This window comes from Balaenoptera musculus, chromosome 16 (assembly GCF_009873245.2).
Source record: "Balaenoptera musculus isolate JJ_BM4_2016_0621 chromosome 16, mBalMus1.pri.v3, whole genome shotgun sequence".
NCBI classification, from domain to species: domain Eukaryota; kingdom Metazoa; phylum Chordata; class Mammalia; order Artiodactyla; family Balaenopteridae; genus Balaenoptera; species Balaenoptera musculus.
The window spans coordinates 27,423,686-27,448,269 of record NC_045800.1 but is presented as its reverse complement, the minus strand read 5'-3'; the positions used below and the strand labels follow the sequence as shown (position 1 = coordinate 27,448,269).

The 24,584-nt window shown below is 35.9% G+C and overlaps 1 protein-coding gene across 11 annotated transcripts in view; it reads left to right on the top strand.

Moving 5' to 3' along the window:
* The window catches only part of BTRC (beta-transducin repeat containing E3 ubiquitin protein ligase), a 185,549-nt gene that overhangs the window by 114,414 nt on the left and 46,551 nt on the right, over positions 1-24,584 (top strand). The window lies entirely within an intron of this gene.

Sequence of the window (24,584 nt, the reverse complement as noted above, 5' to 3'; positions counted from 1 at the left end):
TATAGGATTTTAAAATATTTATTTATTTTATTTTAATTTATTTGGCTGCGTTGGGTCTTAGTTGCGGCGTGTGGGATCTTTTAGTTGCGGCATGTGGGATCTTTAGTTGTGGCATACAAGCTTTTTATCTTTAGCTGGGCATGCAGAATCTAGTCCCCTAACCAGGGATTGAACCCAGGGCCCCTGCATTGGGAGCACAGAGTCTTAACGGCTGGACCACCAGGGAAGTCCCTATTATAGGATTTTTAAAAAGAATGTAGGAGGCATCATTTTATCCAAAGCAGATTGCAAGTTGGAGTTTCTATCTCTTCAGTTGCAGCAGAATTTTTTGATTATGTGTTCTGGTCACACTTTAGCCTAATTCACATTTGTTGCTTGACACTAGTTATGGATTATTACAGATAAGATCTGTGTGGGACTTCCCTGGCTGTCCAGTGGTTAAGACTCCTTGCTTCCACTGCAGGGGACACGGATTCGATCCCTGGTTGGGGAACTAAAGATCCCGTGTGGTGCGACCAAAAAAAAAAGATTTGTATAAAAAAATATACAGTTATTCTCATAAGTTTGTTGGTGGTTTTAAAATGTAATAAGTATAGAGTACACCATTGTAGGATTGTGAAATATGCTATAGAAAATCCAATTATTATATCACTATTATTATTTATTGAGTGGCTATTGATAAAAATACCGCTTTTGGTGATCTTGATCTGACTGGACAAGTATGTTTAATCATGCATATGGAGCTTCTTGTTTCTTATGTATAAATGTGTGCCATATCTATAGCCTAAATACAAAAATAATCTTATGTATTAGAGATCTTATAATCTAATAATTGTATCAACTATGCCTCAAGTTTTCCATCTCTAATTACTCAGGAACTTTGACCAAAATTTAGATTTCAGCCATTTAAATTATTCCAGGAGTAAGTAAAAGTACAGTACGGGCTCTGTTTCTAGACTTCTACTCTGCATATCTGCAAAATTACTGCCTTTTATAACTATTTAGGGATTTGTCACTTTTACAACATTCCCAACTTTAACTAGTTTAATCTATTGTGTTATACACTCAGGGTCTCTGTTACTGTTATTATTAGAGCCAGGCCTGGTATCATGTGTCTCCATTCTTTGCTACAAAAATCAAGGAACAGCAATATTTTTAATTTTGTTTTATTTCTTAAAACAGGAAGTAGTTTCAGTTGATAAAGGACATACTTTATCAACTGAAAATATATCATACAAAACAGAACCATTGGAAATGATCCATATAAGAAATGTCGCAATTTATTAAAAGTTATAGTGAAAAAAGGTAGAGTTAATCAGTTCAATTCTTAAATTAGAATGTCTTAATAATTTACTGCAAAATATGAATATTATAAATTAACGTGTATTTATTTTTCAGTCATATAGTCACAACTAGCCAAGTGCTGATTGACCCTATTTTTTATCTAGCGTTGGTACATTGAGGAGACCAATAATTTGGGCCTTTGAAAATAATCTTTTTCCTTTTTGGCCATGCTGTTCTCAGTTTCATCACAAGTGGGTGACTTCTGGCTAAACAAGGTAAAATCTTAGCATGAGCACCGATCCAAGGACAGGGTGACGATTTTAATGAGTTACATTGAGAGCTGGCCAAGTGAGCATCTGTTCCTTTTGTTTTCTCAATACTTTGTCAGCCAGGATCTCTAAGCTACATAGCTATGTTGGTGTATGTCTGTATGATGGTGTTTTTTTTCCTCTCCTACCTTCTACTTTAGCGGTGCATGGTTAGAAATCTTGTGGCATCTGGCACAATGGCATACTATGCTCTTGAGTGAGGAAATAAATTTGCTCATTGCTGCTGTTTCCATTGCTCTCAAATGGTGACCCTCTCATCCCATTCTTGCTTATTTTAGCATTATTCTGCCACCTATATCCTTTCATCATCTCCTTAAACACCCTAATTTAATAATGATTTCTATCACTTCCTAGTTTAGGAACCCACCTAACTTTCTGATTCCTTTTTTTTTAATTTATTTATTTATTTATTTATTTATTGGCTGTGTTGGGTCTTCGTTTCTGTGCGAGGGCTTTCTCTAGTTGTGGCAAGGGGGGGCCACTCTCTTCATCGCGGTGCGCGGGTCTCTCACTATCGCGGCCTCTCTTGTTGCGGAGCACAGGCTCCAGTCGCGCAGGCTCAGTAGTTGTGGCTCACGGGCCCAGTTGCTCCGCGGCATGTGGGATCTTCCCAGACCAGGGCTCGAACCCGTGTGCCCTGCATTGGCAGGCAGATTCTCAACCACTGCACCACCAGGGAAGCCCCTGATTCCTTTTATTGGCCCATCTTCATCTTCTGGTTCATTGCTTCAGATTTGAGCCAAATAATCAGTTGGTCAATGGCAAATAAAAACATGTAGCTGAAAATTCTCTTTCTTGCAACAGTCTCCAGTGAAGTGCCAATAACATGGGAATAGGAAGAGTTTTCCCTTTTTTACTTACATGTGTTATGTGTATCTCATGATTCTGTGCTGCTTCTACTGGCCTCATTTATTGCTTGCCCTTTGAAAAGTAATGACTTGCCATTATTTTTGTAGGTCTGTAAGCTTGTCCCTATTTCATGCTCTTCACCTTTAGCCCTTAACTGGATAGTTTCACCTGCTATACTTGATATGGCTGCATTGGTTTTTAACTTGGTACAAGTATGTGTTGTTGATTCAGATTGTGCTCCAAAGTGGCCTTGAATGTCCATTTTCATGGAGAGCAGCTATAATATGGTGATATCAACCATTTTGGTCCTCTAGTTCAAAACAACTAATTCTGATAGGTGTGACTTTGGTTTGGGTGGAGATGGTAATTAAAGTCTAAGACCTTATTATTGAATACTGTTTATATAAGACATTAATACCAGTTAGTCCCTTTAAAAACAGCAATCCTGTTATGTTTGGACCCCTATACTATATTGTATGTGACTTCTTTGCCAGAGATATCTTAAAATAAATGTTTTATAATAGGTGTATGAAAAGAGACCCTTAGTCCTCTTTAGAATACAAGAAGACAAAGTTGTAAGGCAAACTGCAGCCACCCTTGGTTAATAATCTTCTGAATCTCTGACTTGAAGAATGAGTCTTAAGAAAATATTTTAAAATAAAAATGGAGGAAGGGTCATTTTATAGTATAACTTAATCCAAGTAATATTTGGAGGCATTGAGATGTTTTTTATTTCTTCCAAAGCCTTCCTTCTTACTAATTATAGCCCTGTAGTTCATGAGGTTTGTGTTTGGAACATGATAAGCTCTGTATTTATTGTAGCTTTAAATGGACAGTCATTATTGACTGCCAACTTAATCTTTAAAATCAATAATCATGTTGTACCTAATTGTCAACCTTCATGATATTTTTTAATTGGTAAAGAAAGCTTACTGGAAAAATAAAGAGCATTAACTTTTGTTATATTTTTATTGACTTCAAGTATTATTGAAAATTTTTGTTTTCAGGCTTTTCCCTAATTTACCCTTACACATACACATACACATACAGTTAAAACTGAGTTGTTTTTGAACACATCTGCCTGGATTCCTGCCTAGGTCGGAGAAGTTCTGCCTCTTTATATTTAGAAAATAAACCCCTTCCATAGTCCTCTGTAGATATGTTCTGTATTGTATTTGTTGTTGTTTGTTGTTATTGTTTTTTACTTTAGACTAATAATCTTTTTGCAACTGAGACAGAAAAATGTGATGTTCCTTTCCACTCACTCCAGATTTTGATAGAAGACTTGTTTTATTTATTTCCAAAATTATATCCGCAGGAAACAAGCTGTTTAAATTCAGATTATGCTGAAGCAAAATGGTCCTGGTATGAGAAGCAACGTGCTGTTTTACGAGCACAGAGTCCCTTTTCTCATAACTGATTGATAGTAAATATTTTCCTGAAGAATTATTGCCAACCATGAACAGTGCAACTGTTTCACTTTTTTCCTGTGCTACTTGCTGTACCAGCCATTGTCGGTAATTAAGATCTACAATTCACAATGCAGACGTTTGCACTTCCTCTGGGTCTGTGCTATTTATAAGGCATTTCAGCTGTTCAGAGTTTCTTTTGAGTTTTAAACTACGTGTTAACAGACTTCTTTAATACTCTGTTCCACAAGTAGCATGTCAGATGGTCCATTCTGCGCACAAGCTTCTCTGTTGGGTCTAAAGAGTAGCTTTGTGGAGAATATATTAAGATTTAACCATATCATTGAGGCTGATGTGGTTGGAAAAACTGAAGTATAATGTTTTATACATTAGGCTTATTGCTGTATTAAGGAGGCAGGAATTAAGTTGAGAAGTAATGTTTTTTCTTCCATCTTTAAATATTTATATGAATTTAATGAATGTTAATGGGGGTTACAGAGAGGTTCTGAGAAATACTAGTACAGTGACTTTTCCAAGCTCACTTTGAAGTAATAATAGAATCAAGAATCCTCATTATAGACAACAGTTTGTGTGTTTGTCAGATTAAGGATATGAGAATACATAACCTTCTAGATGTGCATGATATTTAAGAATACAAACATGGGGCACCAAAATGGATCAGCAGATTGACTGCACATTTGTTGTGTAATCAGCTTCAGGAACCCTAAGTAGCATATGCCACTGGAGGGGAAAGTGTAAACAGGAATCCTGGTCTGTATTAAAATTGGTAAAATTCAAAGTCATTTTCAACCATTTCAGCAAAGTTAATTAAAAAAAAAAGTTAGGACCCCAGTGAGACTCTTCATGAATTATAGTCTAGATTCACAGTAAATACTTGCACAGTCTCCTTGCTACCTGCGCTCATTGTTAAACATACAAGAAAAAGAAACAAGAAACTGAAAGCTGTTATCAAAATATGTTAAACTTTTGCCCTGAATGGGGATCAGACTGACTGTTTTTAAGTCTGAAGTCAGAGGCATTGATTCTGCACATTGGCCACCAGCATCATCCAGCAGAGCAGATCCGTGGAGAAAGGCAGGACACAGGTTCAGTGCTGATTTCTTTTTTTTTTTTTTTTTTTTTTAAATTTTATTTATTTATTTATTTATTTTTGGCTGTGTTGGGTCTTCGTATCTGTCCGAGGGCTTTCTCTAGTTGTGGCAAGTGGGGGCCACTCTTCATCGCGGTGCGCGGGCCTCTCACTATCGTGGCCTCTCTTGTTGCGGAGCACAGGCTCCAGACGCGCAGGCTCAGTAGTTGTGGCTCACGGGCCTAGTTGCTCCGCGGCATGTGGGATCTTCCCAGACCAGGGCTCGAACCCGTGTCTCCTGCATTGGCAGGCAGATTCTCAACCACTGCGCCACCAGGGAAGCCCCAGTGCTGATTTCTTGATGGCTCCTTGAATAGAGCTTATAACAAAGCCTTTCCAAGGCAGTTTTATTTGCCAAAGCCTAAAACTTTCTGTAGTTCTTTTGAACTACAGTGTTTCTGTAAACTTTTTCCCTTCAGTGAACTCTTTATGAGCCTATTTTTAGATAGCAGCAGTGGTTCAACTTTTGGGAACCACTGATATATCTGACTGAGGCGCTTCAAGATGCTAGAACCTATTCACATTTCTTTCTAGCCAGGGAGCTAATAAGATTGAGTTTGTCTTTGTGGGTTGATCTAGATTAGCATGAGATGAGCCCAATCATTGTCTCCCTCAGTGGAAAAGGAAAGGTTGGGAGAGAGTGTGATGAAGGAAGAAAGTTTTTCATCAAGAACTGACTGCAGTATTGCCTGCTGATGCATGTCGGATCACCCGCACCAAGAGATCACATGGCTTCTCCAAAAGTCAAACGATCAATTCGCCTCGTTTTGGCTCTGTACTTAATGCACAAACAGTGCGATCTGCGGGGCTGTAATTGCATTGTTAGGGCCAAGGAACAAGCCTGTGCCTTTTCAGCAGACAGCTGGCAGGGAGAGAGGCATGTTGTTAGGAAAGAGAGAGGCAAGGCAAATAAAATTACTGCTAACGCTCAGAGATCGGCAGGAGTCCTACTTGCCTAATCTTACCGGTGGGAGCAAGCGGCTGTTGTAATCCAATTATAGCAGCATAAGCAATTTGTTAGACACTCCGCATAATGTAACAATTTCCCAATAAACTCTGACTTGTAATAACGTCGGCAAGAGTCCGCATAAATCTGCCCGAATGGTGGGGGCTGGAGCGTTCGGCTGGGGGCTTGTAATTGGCGCCATCAGCACGTTTTACGGAGTGCAGTATGGTGCAGTCTTTAGTGCAGGAATTTTAAGGAGAAAAGCGTGGCACACGTTTCTTAGAAAAAGAAAAGTGGCCATTAAAGGGGGAGCAGCAAGAAGGGCATACTCTTGCCTTCACATTACCTAGGAATCTTAGTATAGAAAGAAAACAGGAGGAAGCCATGTTTCCTTCTAATACTAAAAAGGGGAATGGGGGTAGAATGTGTGGATTAAATTCCTTTATTTAAAAGGCATCAGTTTCCATTATTTATACCCTCCTTCTCCGGCCCCCCAAAATGCTGTTCAGGCAGCATTTAGCTAACATTTTTACAAAATGTTCTCAGCTAGGCAAGCCTAGAAATGCCAAATTAACATATATTTTCTTCCAGAGTTTAGCATTTTCTTTACAACAGGAAAATATATTTTCTTTGTGCCCAGGACAAATCTTTTAAAGATATTATCTCATTGACTATCAAACCTTTGTGTAGAATTTTGTCTTCTGCTTTAAGAAACCATCTCTTACTGAAGGGTTTAAAAGCCAGATTGTTGTTTGCTTAGCTGGCTTTATTATGCTTCTTATTTTCCAATTCTGAAACATATTGTGAATTTCTGTGATACTAGGATTAGTAATCTTGTTGATCACTTACATTGTATAAGAATACGGTTTTTATTATTTAAACCTATACCTATCTAATCCATTTATAGAAACCATTTTGATTCCTAAGTCATAAAATTACTGTTTTAGAAAAATATTTGTTGTTGTGTTGTGCAAAGTAGAACCTCCACTATTTATTGATTGATTAGCATTTGTAGTCACAGAATAGAGTTTCTTATTATACAAGGTATAGGAGGTGAAGAGTGCTCACATATTCGAGTTAATAGACAGATTTTCATGCTACTATGTGTGTATTAAATGTTATCTACTTTCTTATGCCAACCCAACTCTTCATTGTTGTTAATTTGTGTCAAAACCAAGCTTATAAAATAAGGACAGGATTCTTCAAAATACCATGTTGCTGTGGGTATTATTACAATAAATATTTACTTTCAGTATAAACATTTCCTTCTCCTGAAGCAAATGCTGCCTTGTTTGACTGGAGCTACATCAATAAACTGCAGTGCCTCTAATAAAGCCACTCAGTGTCTGGGTTTAACTAATGGCTGATTTTCATGGCTTTGACAGTGAGCTGTGTGCGTTATTTTCTCCTGATATTGTAAAAATAATGAGAGCAAATTAGAACAATCAGTTTACACAGATAGCTCCTGATTGGAGGCGATAGGCAATATGGTAGCAGGTAATCCATCTTCGGGCTCCTGTCACATTAACTTCAGCAGTGTGAAAAGATCAGGTGGGGTAAGCAGGGATCCTGCCCAATCGGAACACTGAAATTAATGAGAAGAGCATTGTTCTGTGATCAACCTTTTAATTAGCAAGACTGGAAATGTTGGGAGTGATGAAGGCAACACCACAGCTGCACAATGCCAGGCACAGTTCCTTAAAAAAGAATGAAAAAGAAAAATCTTTGGGTTTTACATCATACTTCTGTTGCTGTACACCGGCATTGTGTTTGCACTCTAGAGCTGGTTTACAGACTTTAAGAAATACTGCCTATACACTTGAAACTAATATAGTGTTATATGCCAATTTTACTTCAATTGAAAGAAAGAAATACCACCTACTTTCCAAAGTATTGTCACAAATATGGTTGATTTATTAATGATCTGTAGACGGTAATTCTATCAGGGGTCATTTAGAACTTTACAGTTTCCTTGGCATTGCACTCTGGGTTTTAACCTTTGATTTTTTAAAAATCAGGTAACCAGAGAAATTAAAATTTTAAAAGATCTGCTTTCTCAGCCTCATACCACCCCACCCCTCCAATATAGAGTTTTCCTTGCAAGTAGCATGCGAGTTTTCTGGTTTGGAGGACTTCTGTCACTTTGAATTATTTAAAAGAGGACCCTAATGCAGGCAGTAAGCTATGGCATATTTAAATTATGTTCCTTTCCTGATTCTGTTTATTAGGAAATTCACTATTTGGTTTTTTTTCCCTATGCCGTTGACTTCTCTGTGTGGGGGACTGTGTTATTTCAGTTTATATAATTGATAATTGACTATCAATGAATGGTGTTTATAGGAGGAAGAGGGGGGCAAATCTATGCAATAACTGAGACTAAAGGCTTGTTCATCCACTTAAAGCTCAGTTATACTAAAATTGTAACCATGTTAATCATCCCTGAAATATTGGAAAATATGGTATAAGGCTGTGGAAGACATTAATGAGCCAAATTTTCTCTACCAAATCAGTGGCTGTTTTCTTGGCCACCTTTGACAGGCTTTGACTATGGGAAAGTATATGAGGCCACCAGGATTTGCAGTATTTTAGAGTTTATATCTTAAGTTTAGTGGCTTACTGTAAAAGCAAGTAATATAGGCTATGTAGATGAATCCAGATATCTTCCAAAGATATATAAAATAAATTTGTTTTCTTAATATTAACGGTCAGTTGTCTTAGGCATTTATTTAAAGTATTAATACGTAAAAGCCAGTTTATCGGGTACCCATCTGAGTATAGAATTAACAGGAAAGAGCCTAAAGTATAGTATGAAATATTCAGGTTAGGTATAAGCTAATCTTTTCTCATCATAGTTAATAGAACTTTTAAAATAATATATATAACTAACAGAAATTCTTTATTGCAGCCCTAAGATACTGTATTTGCAGAATATAAGTCCCTGATATTCTACTTCTTTGCAGAACTCATATAACAAAAGGCCCTTCACTTTCTCCTAGTACCTATCTCCCTACCTTCCTTTCCCCTCTAAAAATCTTTAGTATAGCTCTTGCAATTCTGTCAGAAACCTGACTTTTTGTTTTGCTTTGTTTTGTTTTTTGACTAATAGCTTTTCCTAAAAATATTCATTAAGACTTAAATGTATCAGTATTTTAAGATCAGTGACTTAATACTAAATAGTCTCTAGGACTTCCCCCCACACTCTATAAGAGAATGGTGCTACTGTGCATATTAGTATTTTAAAGCCCACTTGTTAGAATTTTGCGTGATAACTTTTCTGCATTTCTTAATCTGGAAGAGATTTTTATTCTTACTGCTTTTATGGATTTGTGTGGCTTTTCATTCTCTTCTCTCTTAGTGACAGTTCCAGAAGCCTAGGCTCATAAGCTCTCCATAAATAAGTATGTTCTTAGTCATATGGTATAAATAGATCGCTTACAAAGCTTGTGAAACCTGAGCTCTCCTTTTGAACCTTTCAGTACCCATGAGCTCAGGATTCATATATGTAAAATTTTATTCTTGTGTCGTGAGTTCAGCTTCTTGTAAGGCAAATGAGCTATGAATTTAAATGTTCTCTATACCAAGTTTCTACAAAAATAAAATTGTGTTTTTCCATTTTCCTGTGATTCTGGAATTCCATCTGACTTAATGATCTTGCCAATATTTGTTCTTGTTGTTAGAGCTCTTTTCCGGTAAGATTTGTTTCTTAAGATGAGTGTTAAAATAGATGTTTCTTTTTTTGAGGGCATCTTTTTTGTTTGTTTATAGTAGTAATAACAGAAATGTCTAACTGGCTGAATGACCACGAAACTACCTTTTAATTTCCTAACAGAGCTAGAGTTGCCAAGTCACCTTTAAGATGAGTGTTAAAATAGATGTTTCTTTTTTTGAGGGCATCTTTTTTGTTTGTTTATAGTAGTAATAACAGAAATGTCTAACTGGCTGAATGACCACGAAACTACCTTTTAATTTCCTAACAGAGCTAGAGTTGCCAAGTCACCTTAAATTCTAGTAATCCAAAATCTCATCAGTAGGGTTCACTTTAGAGAAATTTTCATTAGTCTAGTCCTTTGGAGCTCACCTAACACACCCTTATTTAAAGTTCTTACGTATGGAACCAGTTTTATCTCTGAGGCTGTGATAATCTTTTCTAAGTTCCTCATCCCCCTCAATTATTAGTTTGGGGTATATTCCTATACAAGGAATTTTTAAAGGTCCATTTTCTTTCTCTTGTAACTTCAGGATGGAAGATATTTATTTATTTTTACTTTTGTACTACTCAAAAGTTTGAGGAGGAGAGAGAGAATATGTTAATATTTATTAAGCCCCTGTGTTTAGGCACTTTTGTGCTAGCTATGTTGTCTGTTTCAACCTGATGAGATGGATGATACTATCCCTATTTTACAGATAAGGAACCTGAAGCTTAGAGAAATTAAAACTTTTCACATCTCTAAGCTGTAGAGTTTTGAGTCAGATCTCTCTGACTTCAGAGTCTTTGCTCTACTGCGTATGGTTGATTTTTAAGTAGTATTTGGAGGCCCTGTGTATATCTTCTTTTATACTTGGCCTCACACTACAAAGCACCTATAGCTTTTCTCCATTTGATTTATATAGAACATTTGACATCTAGCAAATATTATTTCTTCATCTCCCCCTATCCCCCCACTCCTTACTGCTTGTAAAATATCTTGTTCTGCCTGAACTGTGGCAAGACTGTTTCCAGAAAATTTAACTAACTGCGTTAAATACTCTGGGTTACCTAGTCAATAATTCTATGCAATTTTAAATGCTTACTCAATAATAATCACCTACCTTGTAAACATAGGTCTTTAAAGGATTGAAGATGACCTCATGTCATTGGACTTATGAGTATGGTAACACCTTAGTATGAGTCCAGTACAATTTGTTCAAGGTGGTAACCTTATCTTAGTAATTGTTTTAGAAATTGTTTTGGAATACAAATCTCATTTGAATTGCTGTGTCAGGATTTCCAGTGTAAGCATATATTGGCAGTCCTTTTATACCAAAAACTTATTTTTCCTGGTTAAACTTGGTAATTAGTTTTATCAGTTAAAACAAAAAAATGTCCCTTAGGGCTTCAAAGCCCAGGCTCTGTCTGATTACACTTTAGTAAATATTTTTTGTAAGTATGCGTGCTTTTAGATAGTTTGGTGATTGTAAAGATATGATGAGGGTATCAGAATTAATAGTTGGACCTTGAATCCCCTGTTTCAGACAGGAAAGAGGAGGATTGGGACAGGAGTGAGTAATTAAGAAACAGGTTGATCAAAAGCAAATGAAAACAAAAAGCAAACAAACATGAATATTATTCTGTGGGATATGTGTGTGAGTGTGTGTGTGTGTGTGTGTGTGTATAAAATCTCCCTGGATATTCTCTAATGGAAAGAATAGACGTTTTTGATAGTTACAGTTGACACATATGTAAGAAGCACTTGCTCACATGGAGCACTAAGACCACGACAAACAGAAATGTTTAGATATTTCTAGAAGAATGACCATAAATTTAATTATGCTTTATACCTCAGACATCACTTCTTTAACTTTAGCCACATTTTCTTGGAATATCTAATAGCATAAGAAATTTAATTATAAAGATTAAAAAAACAAAAAACTTTGGAGCAAGCCTAAAGGGAAATACAGAGAGAAAACCATGTTTAAAAAGAGATGGTTCCTACAGTGTTAACTATGGAGTGTGTAGCGTGACTCTGTAATGGAATATCATGGCAGGGGGTATAATACTGTAAATAAGATGCATATGCCACTTGTGGATTAATGGGCAACCTAAAGAGTGGCTTTATTTACATCTATGTGTGAGGTTCATTTCCAGTTTGTATATTTTTTCTTATTCTTGTAATTGGAGTACTTAAAACCTGATGGTTTAATTAGGAAACTTAAAATCAGTTTCCTTGAATCTTAATATGTGTGGGGTTTTGTTTTGGTTTGGGGGTTTTTTGGGGGGGTAGGGGGTAGGATTAGTATAATGTCACTTTTGACTTTAAAATTGGTAGGTTGAAGGAGTTTTCTTTTTTTCCTCTAGGTAATACTTAAGGAGAAGAGGTGGGTTCTGAATATAAGTCCAAGAAATACAACTATTTTTTATATTTTACATTTTAATAATGAATAGGTATAGACATCACATTATAGATTATAGTAGATTCCATTTGCAGTGATAAAAGGATATGGGATGCTTTTCAAAGGTTTGAGTACTGAGTAATGTAAACTTGAATACTTCTAGCCTGGGACACTATAGGAGCCACTATCTCAACATTATAACATGAGAACATGCAATAAGAGTAGATTCTAAGTGAGAGTTTTATGTAACTAATTTTTTAAAAATTTATTGAAGTATAGTTGATTTACTATTTTGTGTTAATTTCTGCTGTATAGCAAAGTGTTTCAGTTATACATAAATATACATTCTTTTTCATATTCTTTTCCATTATGGTTTATCACAAGATATTGAATACAGTTCCCTGTGCTATACAGTAGGACCTTGTTGTTTATCCAATTCTGTATATAATAGTTTGCTTATATAACTAATTTTTTACTCAGCTGTTTAGGTTGCTGTTGGTTTCCAATTAATGCTATTATTTAGTGCTCTTGAAACTTCAAATTTTGAGATTTAGACTAGTTTTTACTCCCTGTTTCCCCTCAATTGAAAATGTGTGGTAAAAGTTGCCTATGAAAGGCAAATTATATGCAAAAGTAAATTGCCTTCATTGTAGAGTCTGAATAGGACTGATTTTCACTTGCAGAAGGTAGATTCTCAAATTATATTTGTTGAGTCTGATATATATTATTTAAAGTATTAAAATCCAGAGATTGTGTCATCAAATTTTACAGCATTTGTGTGCCATTGTTTATTGAATGTTTACAATGTGCCAGACACTAAGGGTTAAGGGTTTTATATACACTCTCACTTAAATCCCCACAACAATCTCATTAAGCATACAACCCCATTTTATATATAGATTAACCAGAACTCAGAGATATCAAGCAATTTGCCCAAGGTATGTTGCAGAACTAGAATTTGAACCCAGACTGTCTGACCCCCATGGCCATGTGCTTTCAATCATTGTGTTTTGTGAATTTTAGTACATAGAAATTAGGGCAAGTGTAGCAAATGTGGGGGGATTATCTAAAAAGTTCTCTGTGGTGCCTATTAAGTGTTAACAATTTATTAACAAATAGCCATGATTTGGAAAACACAGAAGTATGCATATTGGTTATATAAAATCATGATACAGTAATACATTTTAGGTTTGTGTTCTTCTCTTACACTTACAGTATTTTCCTTTTCAGCATTCTATATGAGATGATAAAAATTAGAAATACCTCAATTAGCAACCACAAAAAAGTAAAACTGTTAATTGAACCTTGTAATCTCCTCTTACTGTCTGTTAGGCTTTTCTTTTCAGGCTTTGATTGTGTGTAATAAAACTGTTGCTTAATTAATGCCAGGATTCTGAAGCCTTTGGATGCCACAAAAGAGAGTGAAGTGGAGAAATCAAGAGGCAGCATCAAATAGCTTTTCTGTTGTGTTAATTTAGATCTGTCATTCTTGTTCCAGTTCATGATATATGGCTCCCAGCAGATACTAGGTGAATTACAAGAGAAGCAAGTAGTGGATCCTGTCTCAGGAAAAACACAAATGATTGAAGCTCTCAGTAGCTTAATGAATAACTGTTTTCAGATAATATTTCACCCCTAGTTTGAGCTGCCCTTGGAATGAATGTGGCCGTGTTAATGTGACCAGCAGACATGATGCAAAACCAAACTGATTGGTAACTTGGCATTATGGCTTTGTGGTATGTGCAGGAACGATCCAGTACTGATGTCCATGCCATACTGTCTTTGGCAGAGTGTTGCTTGTGTGTAACCAGAGCATGAGAGAGGAAATCATCCTGACTTGTATTAATCTCCATTTAGAATGCTAAAAAAAAAAAAAAAAAGGTAAAAATTTCCCTTGGAAATTGTTAAAGTTTCCTATAATTGTGGACACACTTTTTGAGGGATCTGTATGCTAAGAAAAGGTTGTAGGAAATGTTTGTTCCTTATAATAGCTCAAAAAATGTTTCTTTAGGATGCAGAATAATGAAGAACACGTAATAGTCTTAGCTAAAATGAATTTATTTTTTAAGGTGGTTCTTTATATTCTCTTCTTTTTCATTCTCCTTGATTCAAGGGACTTATTAATTAGCTTGTTTTATATTTGTATTAATTTTAACAAGAGTGTTGAAAAGCAGTGTTTCTTTCAGAGGGGGGAAGATTTGAAACCCAACAATGAAAAACGAAGCCCCTTTTATTTCTGGCTGCATTCCCAGATAGTGTGTATTATAATCATTGAACTTTTAGAGACTGCTCAAATGCTGCCTGAAATGTGTAGGATTACAACATTATAACTAAATTATACTTTCTGGCATATCCAAATGTGAAACAGACATTGCTGAGTGGAAGCATTGATAACATAATTTCCATTGGTTAAGGTGTCAGTGGAGAAGGGAGTTTACAAGCATGGGCAAAGAATACAGGCTAATTTGAATAGGTCGCTATTGTCCAGGGGGTTATTTAATGCTAATAAATACTTGTTTTAGAATGGATGGAACTAGGTTAAGTGTTACAGCCAAACCTTCCTCTTCTCCACGAAAGAGCAAGGTTCTCCTAACACTGACCTACTTTGCTCTTGTATGGTACTGTAGGTACAATATATAGGTATGAAGCCACGAAGAGAAAAATTGATGAAGATCAGAAGAATTTTTAGTAGGAAGTGCTTGGTAGCATGCTTCTTTGTTGGTGAGACATAATGTTGCCACAAATCATGAATAAATGTTCCGAATTCTCTAATATTATAGCAGTTATAACCATTTTTAAGCCTCCTTTCTAAGTAGATATTTCTCTCCTGGCTTTCTGTATTGTGAACTTTACAAAACTGGCTTAGGCGGCCTATTAATTATTCATATCATAGCAACAATTAAAGCAAATTAAAAATAAAAATCGCTATATTGCATTTAACCGTGGGCAGCACCAAACTGTGTCAGCTCTGTAAAGGCCTGTGCTGTTTCCTTAGTTAAAAGTGCTAGAGGGAGCTCTAACCTTGTTCAGAGTAGTGGCATATGGGAACAGTTGTCTGTATGTGGCCAAAGGGTCGTAAGTGAAGATAGAGGCTAAGGCTGTGCCATGGAAAAATTTTAAATCTTTTTTATAGAACTCCCTGTTTCATTTATATCAGAAAATAAGGGTTAGGACTATGTATCTGTAACCAAACAAGACTTTATTCACTCTTATTTCTCTTTTTATGAATATAATAATCTGTTCCTAATACAGTATTCAGGAGACCCTGAGTTTGGCTCAGTGAATTTTCACAAAGTGAACAACACATCTGTGTAACCACCAGCAAGATTTTTTTTTTTTAAACAAAGAAGGAAAGGAAAAGAACCTTACCAGAAACCCACTCCTGCCCTCTTTGTCATTCCCCTCCCAAGGGTAGCCGTTATCCTCTCTAACATCATGTGTTAGTTTTGACTGGTTTTGAACTTTGTGTAAATGGAATCATACAGTATACATTCTGTACTGTTTGACTTATTTCACTCAACATAATGTTTTTTGAAAGTCATATTATTATTGCATATACCTGTAATTTGTTTATTCTCAATGATGTGTAGTATTTCATTATGTAAATATACCAAATTTATGTATCCACTTTACTGTAGATGAACATTTGGGTTGCTTTCAGATTTTGATAACTACAAAATTTTTTCGGTATATATTTACAATGAATACATGTATTCTATTGTGTATGTAACTAGGAGGGGAATTAGAATGTCCTGACAGTGGTACCAATTTATACTCTCTCCAGCAGTTAATGAGAGTTCCATTGTCCCTTTTCCTCACTACACAACACTTGCTGTCTGGCTTTTTCATTGAAGCATTCTGGTGGTGTGTAGCAGTATCCCACTGTGGGATTTTGTGTTTTTTCTTAATTGTGGTAAAAAAAAATTTTAGATAACATAAAATTTACTATCTTAACCATTTTTAAAGTGTACAGTTCAATAGTGTTAAGTATATTCACATTGTTGTCACGTGTTCTTAAATTTAACTTTCCCTTAACACTTAAAATGGAGTGTTTCTTTATATGTTGATTGACCACTTAGATGTGAAGTGCCTGTTCAAGTCTTTTGCCCATTTTTCTATTGTGTTTTATGTATTTTTCCTAATGATTTGTAGGAGTTCTTTATGAATTCTGGATATAAGTCCTTTGATACATGTATTCGTACATGATACATGTACGAATATTTTCTCCTACTCTGTGACTTGCCTTTGCACTTTTAAAATGATGTCTATTGATGAACAGAGGTTCTTAATTTTAATATAGTCCAATTTATCAATCTTTGCCTCACACAGTTCTACTTAAGAAATCTTTGCCTACTCCAGTGTCATGAAGATATTCTCTTATGTTTTTTTCTAAAATTTTTATTGTTTTTTACCTTTAACGTTTAGATCTGCACTCCATCTGATTTTTGTGTGTGGTGTTAGGCAGAGGTGAGAGTGCTTTTTTAAAAAAATATGATATTCAGTTGACCTAGCACCATTTATTAAAACATGTATTTCCCACTATACTGCATTGTTTTCTTTGTCATAAATTACATGACCATAAATGTATAGGTCTTTGTCAAATCTTGAACTCTGATAGTAAGCCCTCTAGCTTTGTTGTTATTCTTCAATATTACCTTGGTTATTCTTGGCCATTTGTATTCTCATATAAATTTTAGAATCAACTTATCAGTATTTACCATCTATGTGACCTTTGCATCGCCTAATATAGTACTGGCACATAGGAAGTCCTCAATATATTTGTTTAAATGAGATAACTCAGTACACACAAAAATTCCCTAAGTTGTAGTTTCCTCTGATTTCACCCAGAGCCTTTGAGCCTGGCTCTGCTGAGCTGCTCTTACAGTCTAATCACATCTTAAATTTTCTTTTTTTCTTCACAGTTCTATCCCCAATCACATCAGCTAATGGTGACCAGACAAGTTAGCATATTTTAAAATATTCCAATTCATAATTCCCCTTCCTGGGGAATTTGGTATGGAGTTTCAGTTAAAACTTTACTTTCAAAGTTTGGTGGGCAGGTCCTGATACAGGCCGAATTGCTCTGATGGTTTCTACATACTAGCAAATGAAAACAACTACCTTTATTAGGCATTTATGTGCCAGACCCTGTGCTTAGCATTTTATACATAATCTCCTGTTGTTTCTTTTAACAACCCTGGGAAATATGTGGTATTATTCCCCTTTGCAGGTGAAGACATTTGAGGCTTAAAGAGGGTAACTAGCTTGCACAAGCCTACATAGTTTGTACATTGCAGACATAGGGCTTGAACCTAGGCTTGTCTGGTACTATGTAGTACTGCCTCTAAAATCACAATTCCTTTTACTTCATCTACAAGGAGCCCAGGCTCCTTGCTATTATCCCTAGGAATATATCCTCCCAAATGTCTTGATTCTGTCTCCTTCCCAATCCTACCCAACATAGTCACTGCTACTGTCTTAGTCCATGTCCATTCTGCTATCAGCCTACTCTTCCAGCTTTATTTATTTACAATGTAGGCCCGTTAGATTGCTCACTATTGAAAAATACTATCACCATGGCAGATGGTGCCACAAATTATGTTTGTAACTTCCAGTGAAATTTAATCTTTCAAATGGAAATTGAGGCCCAGTTCTTTTTCATATATCTTTATTTATTAGAGTAGCTGATGTATCACCTTGGCCTTGAGGACACTTGATGGCCTTTGGAATTGACAGAAAAAGGTCTCTAAGATACAGCAAGCTATGGGCTATCATGCTGAAAATTAAACTGGCTGAGAACAGCAGAACCTTGATAAAGCATTAAGAGAATCCCAGTAGGTTTTTCATATCTATTTGCAGACTCTTCATGTAGCCCTGCTGCTTTGATTTGACCCTAAATAAGACAAGTTGGTATATTAAATTGATACAATATTTTACCTCCATGGGAAATAAAGGAATTTTTAATAGAGATACATTCATTTATTGACAGTTTTCTTGAAAACCTTCCCTTAAATACTGGGAACTATGGAGAAGGATGGGTGGGGAAATGAGAGTAAATTATGAAAGAAATGAGGCACATTGAGACACAAAACCTCAAGACATCATTAGGTCTTCAGATCCTCGAGTCAGCCCTGAGAAAGGTTAACACCGTAAAGTTTTAAATTCTTAATTATGGAATATTTTAGCATGTAGAAAACTAAGAGAATAATAATGTTACCTGTGTACCTGTCACACTCAGAATGATAACATTTCTTTGCATTAAAAACTCAATTGTTGCAGAAAAGTTTGACTTATTCTTGGGATTTTGGAATATATTGCCTGTCCAAATAATATTATGAAAAATATTTCTTTTTACTTGAGGTGTGTACTTAAACTCTAATATGTTAGTTTTTTAGTAAGAAAATGTGAAGAATGATTCTTTTTAAATGTATTCCCTCAGCTCTATTTTAATTTACCATGGAACTGAACCATAAACTCAAAATATAAAAGCCAGACTGAGCCTGAGATTATTCCATCCACCCACTCATTTTACAGATGAGATCTCAAACAGTAGAGACTTATCCAAGATCACATAGCTAATAAGTGATGGGACTAGGCCATCATGCTGTCTTACTTTTGCTGTGGGGCTGTTCACATGTGAATCAACTATAAGAAAACTTTTAATAATGGTTTGTTTCCAAAGCATCAAATTTCCAAAGCCTCTGTTTATTCCTTAAACAGAAAATGGAAATAGAGTAACTTCAAAACATTTGGCACATAGGAAAACTTCATTGGAAAAAGTTGTTACCCTTGCATTTCGTATTGATAGTGCTCCATGTGAGCTTAAGCCACACCCAGGTGAAGTAAAAAGTTGGGTAGTAAAGCAGGAAATGTCTTTATAGAAACTATTTCATCCTTTAAGAAAAGCCAAGTTCTGCAAAGAAAAGATACAAGTTCTATTTCTAAATTAAGCACATAAACAGTATAGAAGTAACTATCTTCCTGATTTTCATTTTCTCATCCCACCTTCACTCCCAACAAACACACACAGAATCCCTGGTGGGGGTTTGTCCCATTTTGAAAAAGAAAATTTTTGTGACACCCAAGATTCAGTATTTCCTCCAAAACACCAAAAATCTGCAGTCTCTGGCCCACGAAACTGCATAAAAATAGTGCCCCTGTGGGGGAAATGTAAATAACCTTCAGACAAAATCACAAAGTAATCGTTTTTCTGCTAATTTTTGAGAAAAAGGAGGGTGGATGCTGATGACAGCTGGAATTTCAGTCTGACTTCTGCCCTAGCTATGTCTTTGCTGATTACTAAAATGAAGTACAAAGTCTGAAGGAAGCAAAACGTACTCTGTACCCTACAGGATGTAGGAATCATCCTGTATTTACTGTAGAAATCAGTAAAGTGGATTTTCAAAATTAGGGAACTGTATTGAGAATCTTGTTACCATTCTAATAATTTCCTTATGGTTCTTCCCTCACTAAATTTGAGTGATATGGGAATATGTTTTGGCAATTGCTCTGAAAGATTGAAAATGAAAAATGATTGATGTTCAAATGTCTTTTATTTCGAGGTCTTCCTTTTGCTCTTTCTTGTCTTCACCAGTTGTTAAATGTCACTCATCATTAGTTCAGTTTTACCCTCATTCTTAAATTTTTACATAGTAATATTTTATATATTTTATTGCATTAAAATGTTGAAACTAATCTTAGAAAACAGTGGATTAAAGGTTATTAAGTTAGAGTACTTAGGGACAAGCATCAATGTAGTGATAGTAGCATCCTTGTTGGTAAGAGAAGGGGACTCCAAATATGTTTATAACCACAAAGCAATTTACCACTACTCCCCAAAAGCAATATCCACTCCTTACATTAGCTTGGATTGAAATTTCAATTTACCTAATATTTTTGAGCTGCTGCTACATATCTATATAGTTACAGTATATATCTAAATGGCTTATGTCGATCTCTGTCCTTCAGAGTTTAAAATCTAGTTTGAAAGTGAAGGTTGCTGGGCATATATTATTGTAAAAGTGAAGAAGATTGTATTTAATAAAAGTATTAAGCTAATAAAAATCAGCAACTATGTACATTGCAGTGCTCTCTAGTTAAAAGCATAGTGAGAGCTAATGCCCTTACTATGTGCTGGGTACTGTTCTAAATGCTTTTTCATATGTATTATTTATATCCTAACATTAACCCTTCCAATTAAGTACTGTGAGAATCACCATTTTACAGATGAGGTATTTGAGGCACAGAGAGGTTAAGTAACTTAGCCAAGATCACATGGTAGTGCTTGGATAGAATCAGTGCAAAATCATGGTATTATTTTTTTACGATATTCTATTACATAAACATGAACTCCTTCAGAAGAACATTTGAACTGGCTTCGGTGTAGCACTTGTGGTCTTGGTGTTCATGTAAACTTCTTTTGGCTATAGAAAATGTCTTTATCCTTTTATACAAAGTAGTCCTAGTGTTCTGTATTTATCTTAGTCATTGACTTGGAGCTTCATTGTTATTAGAAAGCCAAAGGTCCAGAATTTCATTTTAGAAAAACTGTACACTTGTTGTAACAACTGCATTTTGAAATTTAGTCTGAACTCTACTAACTTATGTGAATTTGAGCAAGTTATTTTGATCACCTCTGCTAAAAAAAAAAACAGATGCTGCATCCAAACTAAGCTTTTCCTGGATAAATTAAGAAGACAATTACCCATGTATTCCAGAGAGAAATGTCTTTTGTCCCTTGATGCTCCAAGGGTTATTAAGGTTTTACCTGCAGATAACCAAGACTTCCAGAAGTTACAAGTCATTTACTTCATTCACTGCAGCTAAGAGAGGCCTGTGCTGCTGCCTCATAGGTTTATTTCTTGCTGCATTTAACATGCATTAACCAGCATTTGGAAAGAGTTGAATTTCTTCCAGAAAGCTGAGTTGGCTTCTTGAGATCCTATCCCAAAAAACCTTGTATTTTCCTAATCCAGGTTTTAGATATAGCTTCTCAAAGGCTTTCTTCAGGAGCCAGTTTTACCAAGTCATTGAGACCTTTTATTGGACCAAAAAATGTAAGGATTAGAGCACAAAGAGGAGGAGGGTAGTTTTTTCTTCTTTATTTAAAACTGACTATTTTTTCCCATGTCCTTTTTAATTGCGTTTTAAGTGTGTCTCTGTGTTTTCCTCTGGCAGCCAGTGCCTCTATCATTCCCTGTTATTTATTGGTAGAACTTAGCTTTCTGATGCTAAACTTAAGGGAGGATGTGAGGGAGAAGTCAGGGAGAAGTGTCTTAGTTAAAACTTTCTCCATCACAGAAATTTTATTTTGGTAATATTAATATTATTTAACATCCAGATGAGCAACCTCTATCTGAGGAAGTTTACAGAAAGAGCAACAAGATTCCAGACAATTAAACTTTATTACTCTGCCTGAAACATTAAGTAGTGGTTTAGAAAAGTAGTTTTTCATCCCCTCTCCCTCTTGATGTTTACTGTATGGGAGAGGACCTTTTCATGCAACAGGCATATTGCTTTTCTTGGGGTAGGTGAGCTTGGTAATGTTAGGTCCCTTTTGCATTTGGTTATATTTATTACTTTCCCCCTCATCTGTCTCCACCTCATCCCTACTCTCTCCCTCCATATCTCCCTCCATCTCTTTCCTTGCCCCTCATCTCTTTTCCCTTTGCCATTTCTTCATATCCATGCTATCCTTCCCATCTCTTTCCCGTCTCTCTCCTACCCACTCTCTCCTGTTCCCCATCTTCAGTCACGTTCATTCCTCTCCCTTCTCACTTCTCCCCTCCTCCTTGCTTTCTCCTTTCTCCCTGCTTCCCTTCCCTTTCTCCCCGCTCTTCCCCTTCCTTCTCCCTCCTCCTCACTCCTTCCCTCCTCTCTCTGCCTCTTCCTCCTCTTCTCTCCCCTCCTTTCCACACTCACAATCACTTATAATTCTGTATCCTATAGGATCAGATCTTGACTTCTCTGAGGTGTTCAGCAAAGGAGATAAATTTTGCCTGCTCTGATTAATTTGAAGTTATAGACAAAGAATTCTCTAGATGACACAGAAACACTCTCCCACATATCAAATAATTGACTAATAATTTTTTTTTAGACCAGAAAGATATATACCCACCAAAATGTGAACACTGTTTATTTGTTGATGGTGGAAATTATGGGCAATTTTTATGTTCTTTGTGTTTCTGTATTTTTCATATTTTCTAAAGTTTGTCTATTATAAATGCTGTTTTTTTAAAAATCAATTGATCTTTCTTTGCTTGACCCCAATAATCCTTATTTAAAGAAAGAAAACCAAAAAAAATGAGGAATCAAATTTGATCCTTTAGTGAATATGAATTTGATTTGCCATTTTGATACTCAGTTTTCCACATCCTTTCAACTTTCAAAATGGTGGCCCCTTGATTGCAACATGAAGCCTTCAGCTGTTGGCGCTAACATAGCAGATAATGGATGTTAAAAACAGTCTCACAAGTTAGGCTTAAACTCTAAGTCCTACAAGACCTTTTCTGCCTTCCTCTACCTTTCCCAAAATTTAGTTCATATTTTGTTGTTTGTAATATTACTATACTATGAGGCTGGTCAGTTTAACAGACTTAGCAGTTTATATACAGATTTGTTTTGTTTTGGGGGATAGAGGGGACTGACACTGGTGAGCAGCCATTCTATTATTTGTTATACCTTGTCTATTGTCTTTGCTACCGTTGGTTGTAAAAGGCTTAAAATTCATACTGTACTAGTTCACGGTGCCAATTCGCTCGCAGTTAAACGTTAAAATTCCAAGTTCAGATTCAAGTTTGACCAAAAGAAAAAAATTCCAGACTGTTTCCTTCTCAGTTGGCTAGTTTAGGTGTGGAAGGTGAATGTAAGACTAGATGAAATGTTCTACACAAAGTTATGCATTTCCTAGCTATAGTGTACTTGTTTCAGAAAGAGTTAAATGGTGTAGTTAGTAAATGGTTTTCTAGCTGCAGGGGTTTTTGAAAAGAGATCTAGGAATTCTGCAGTTAATTGGATTCTGCAGGCATGGACTTATGGTCATTGAAAAAATTTGAGTGAGTGAAATTCTCTTGCTTTGCTCCTAGGTATAGTTCATAGTGTCTTAGAAGTCCAGAATTATTTTTTTTTTTAAGGATCTTATGCCTATTTGTGCTGGTTGGACATTTTATATGATAAACATGACATTTTGAAAGATTTTACACAATATATTCCCTTGTTTTGCCCTTCTCCGTGTTTTTTTTTTTCCTTCTTCCCTCATTTCCCCAAGTCTGCATCACTGGTGCTTTTTCTCATTTTTCCCCATCTTGTGAGCAAAGTCTTAACAGTACGTAGAAAGTTAACTGCCTGGAGTCTTTTAAATATAAGTAACACGCAACCAGTAATAAGCTGTTGGTTGTTTTTTTGCTGCCTGCAAAGAAACATAAACACAGCGCTCATTTCTGGCAGGTTTTTACTGTCAGAGTTTCTCCTATTATATTTATCTTACGATTTGCCAGGGGGTGAAGTTATTAAGTTTTAGCAGCAGCCATCGATCAAGTTCTCAAGTTAACGCGATAAAGGCTCTATGCCGCCCGGATCCGGGGAAATGATGATCCTCACTCGGTAATTAACTAAATGAGAAAGTTAAATCTTACTTGAGAGCTGGGAGAGATGAAAGAGAGGTGTTTGTCAGTTTCTCAGTGGAAATTAGAAGCAGTTTTCTGCAATTCCCTAAGCTGCTGCTCTGTCATATTTTACATAAGCACTGGGAAAACGTCTTGTAATTAGTGCTGTCATGGAGGATTTTTTTTTTTTTTTTTTTTTTTGCTGAAGGATGTTGGAATAATTCATTAGATTATCAAGAAAGGCTTGTGTCCTGAAATGATTAGCACAGTGAAATTTAAACCATTAACGATAACAAGTTTAGAGCTTGCTGCAGTGCAGAGGCACCCGGGGTATGTCTGTGCCTATTTCAATCATTTCTTATAATTAAACATTATGTCCTTTTTTTCCCCCCCATCACTAAGACCCATCCAAAAATACTTTTAAGGTGGCACTGTCTACATCAGTGCGTTTACCATCCTTGGAGGTGTGCGTGGTTAGTAGCTATCATAATGCAGCAGTAAATTAAACTGCTGTGAGCTTCTTGGTTTAGAACAAAAGAACCTATCACCCTGGAAGCTATGAAATTGCATGAGGGAACCCACTACAGAAACAAGAGCCCTGATTTGAAACCTAAATATGTTAAGTGACTATCCTATCCCTTTAGCTACCTCAAAAATCTGGAAGTAATAAAAATGGCTTTGTTGTGATTTTGGTGAATTTTTTTATATGGCTTTTCCTATAATTAGTAAATAGAAAAAAAGATTGCCAAGTGTCAGTCTTTAAATAATCATTTATACCTGGGCATTTGTGAGTTCATTTCCTGGTAAGTTTTATTTAAAAGAATTGGAGTGATTGCAAGCTTTTTCTTGTTGGTTATTAGAAACCAGTCAAATTCATAATGTGAACTTTCCTTCTGCTGACAAGTCTGCCCCTTCCTGTCTTCC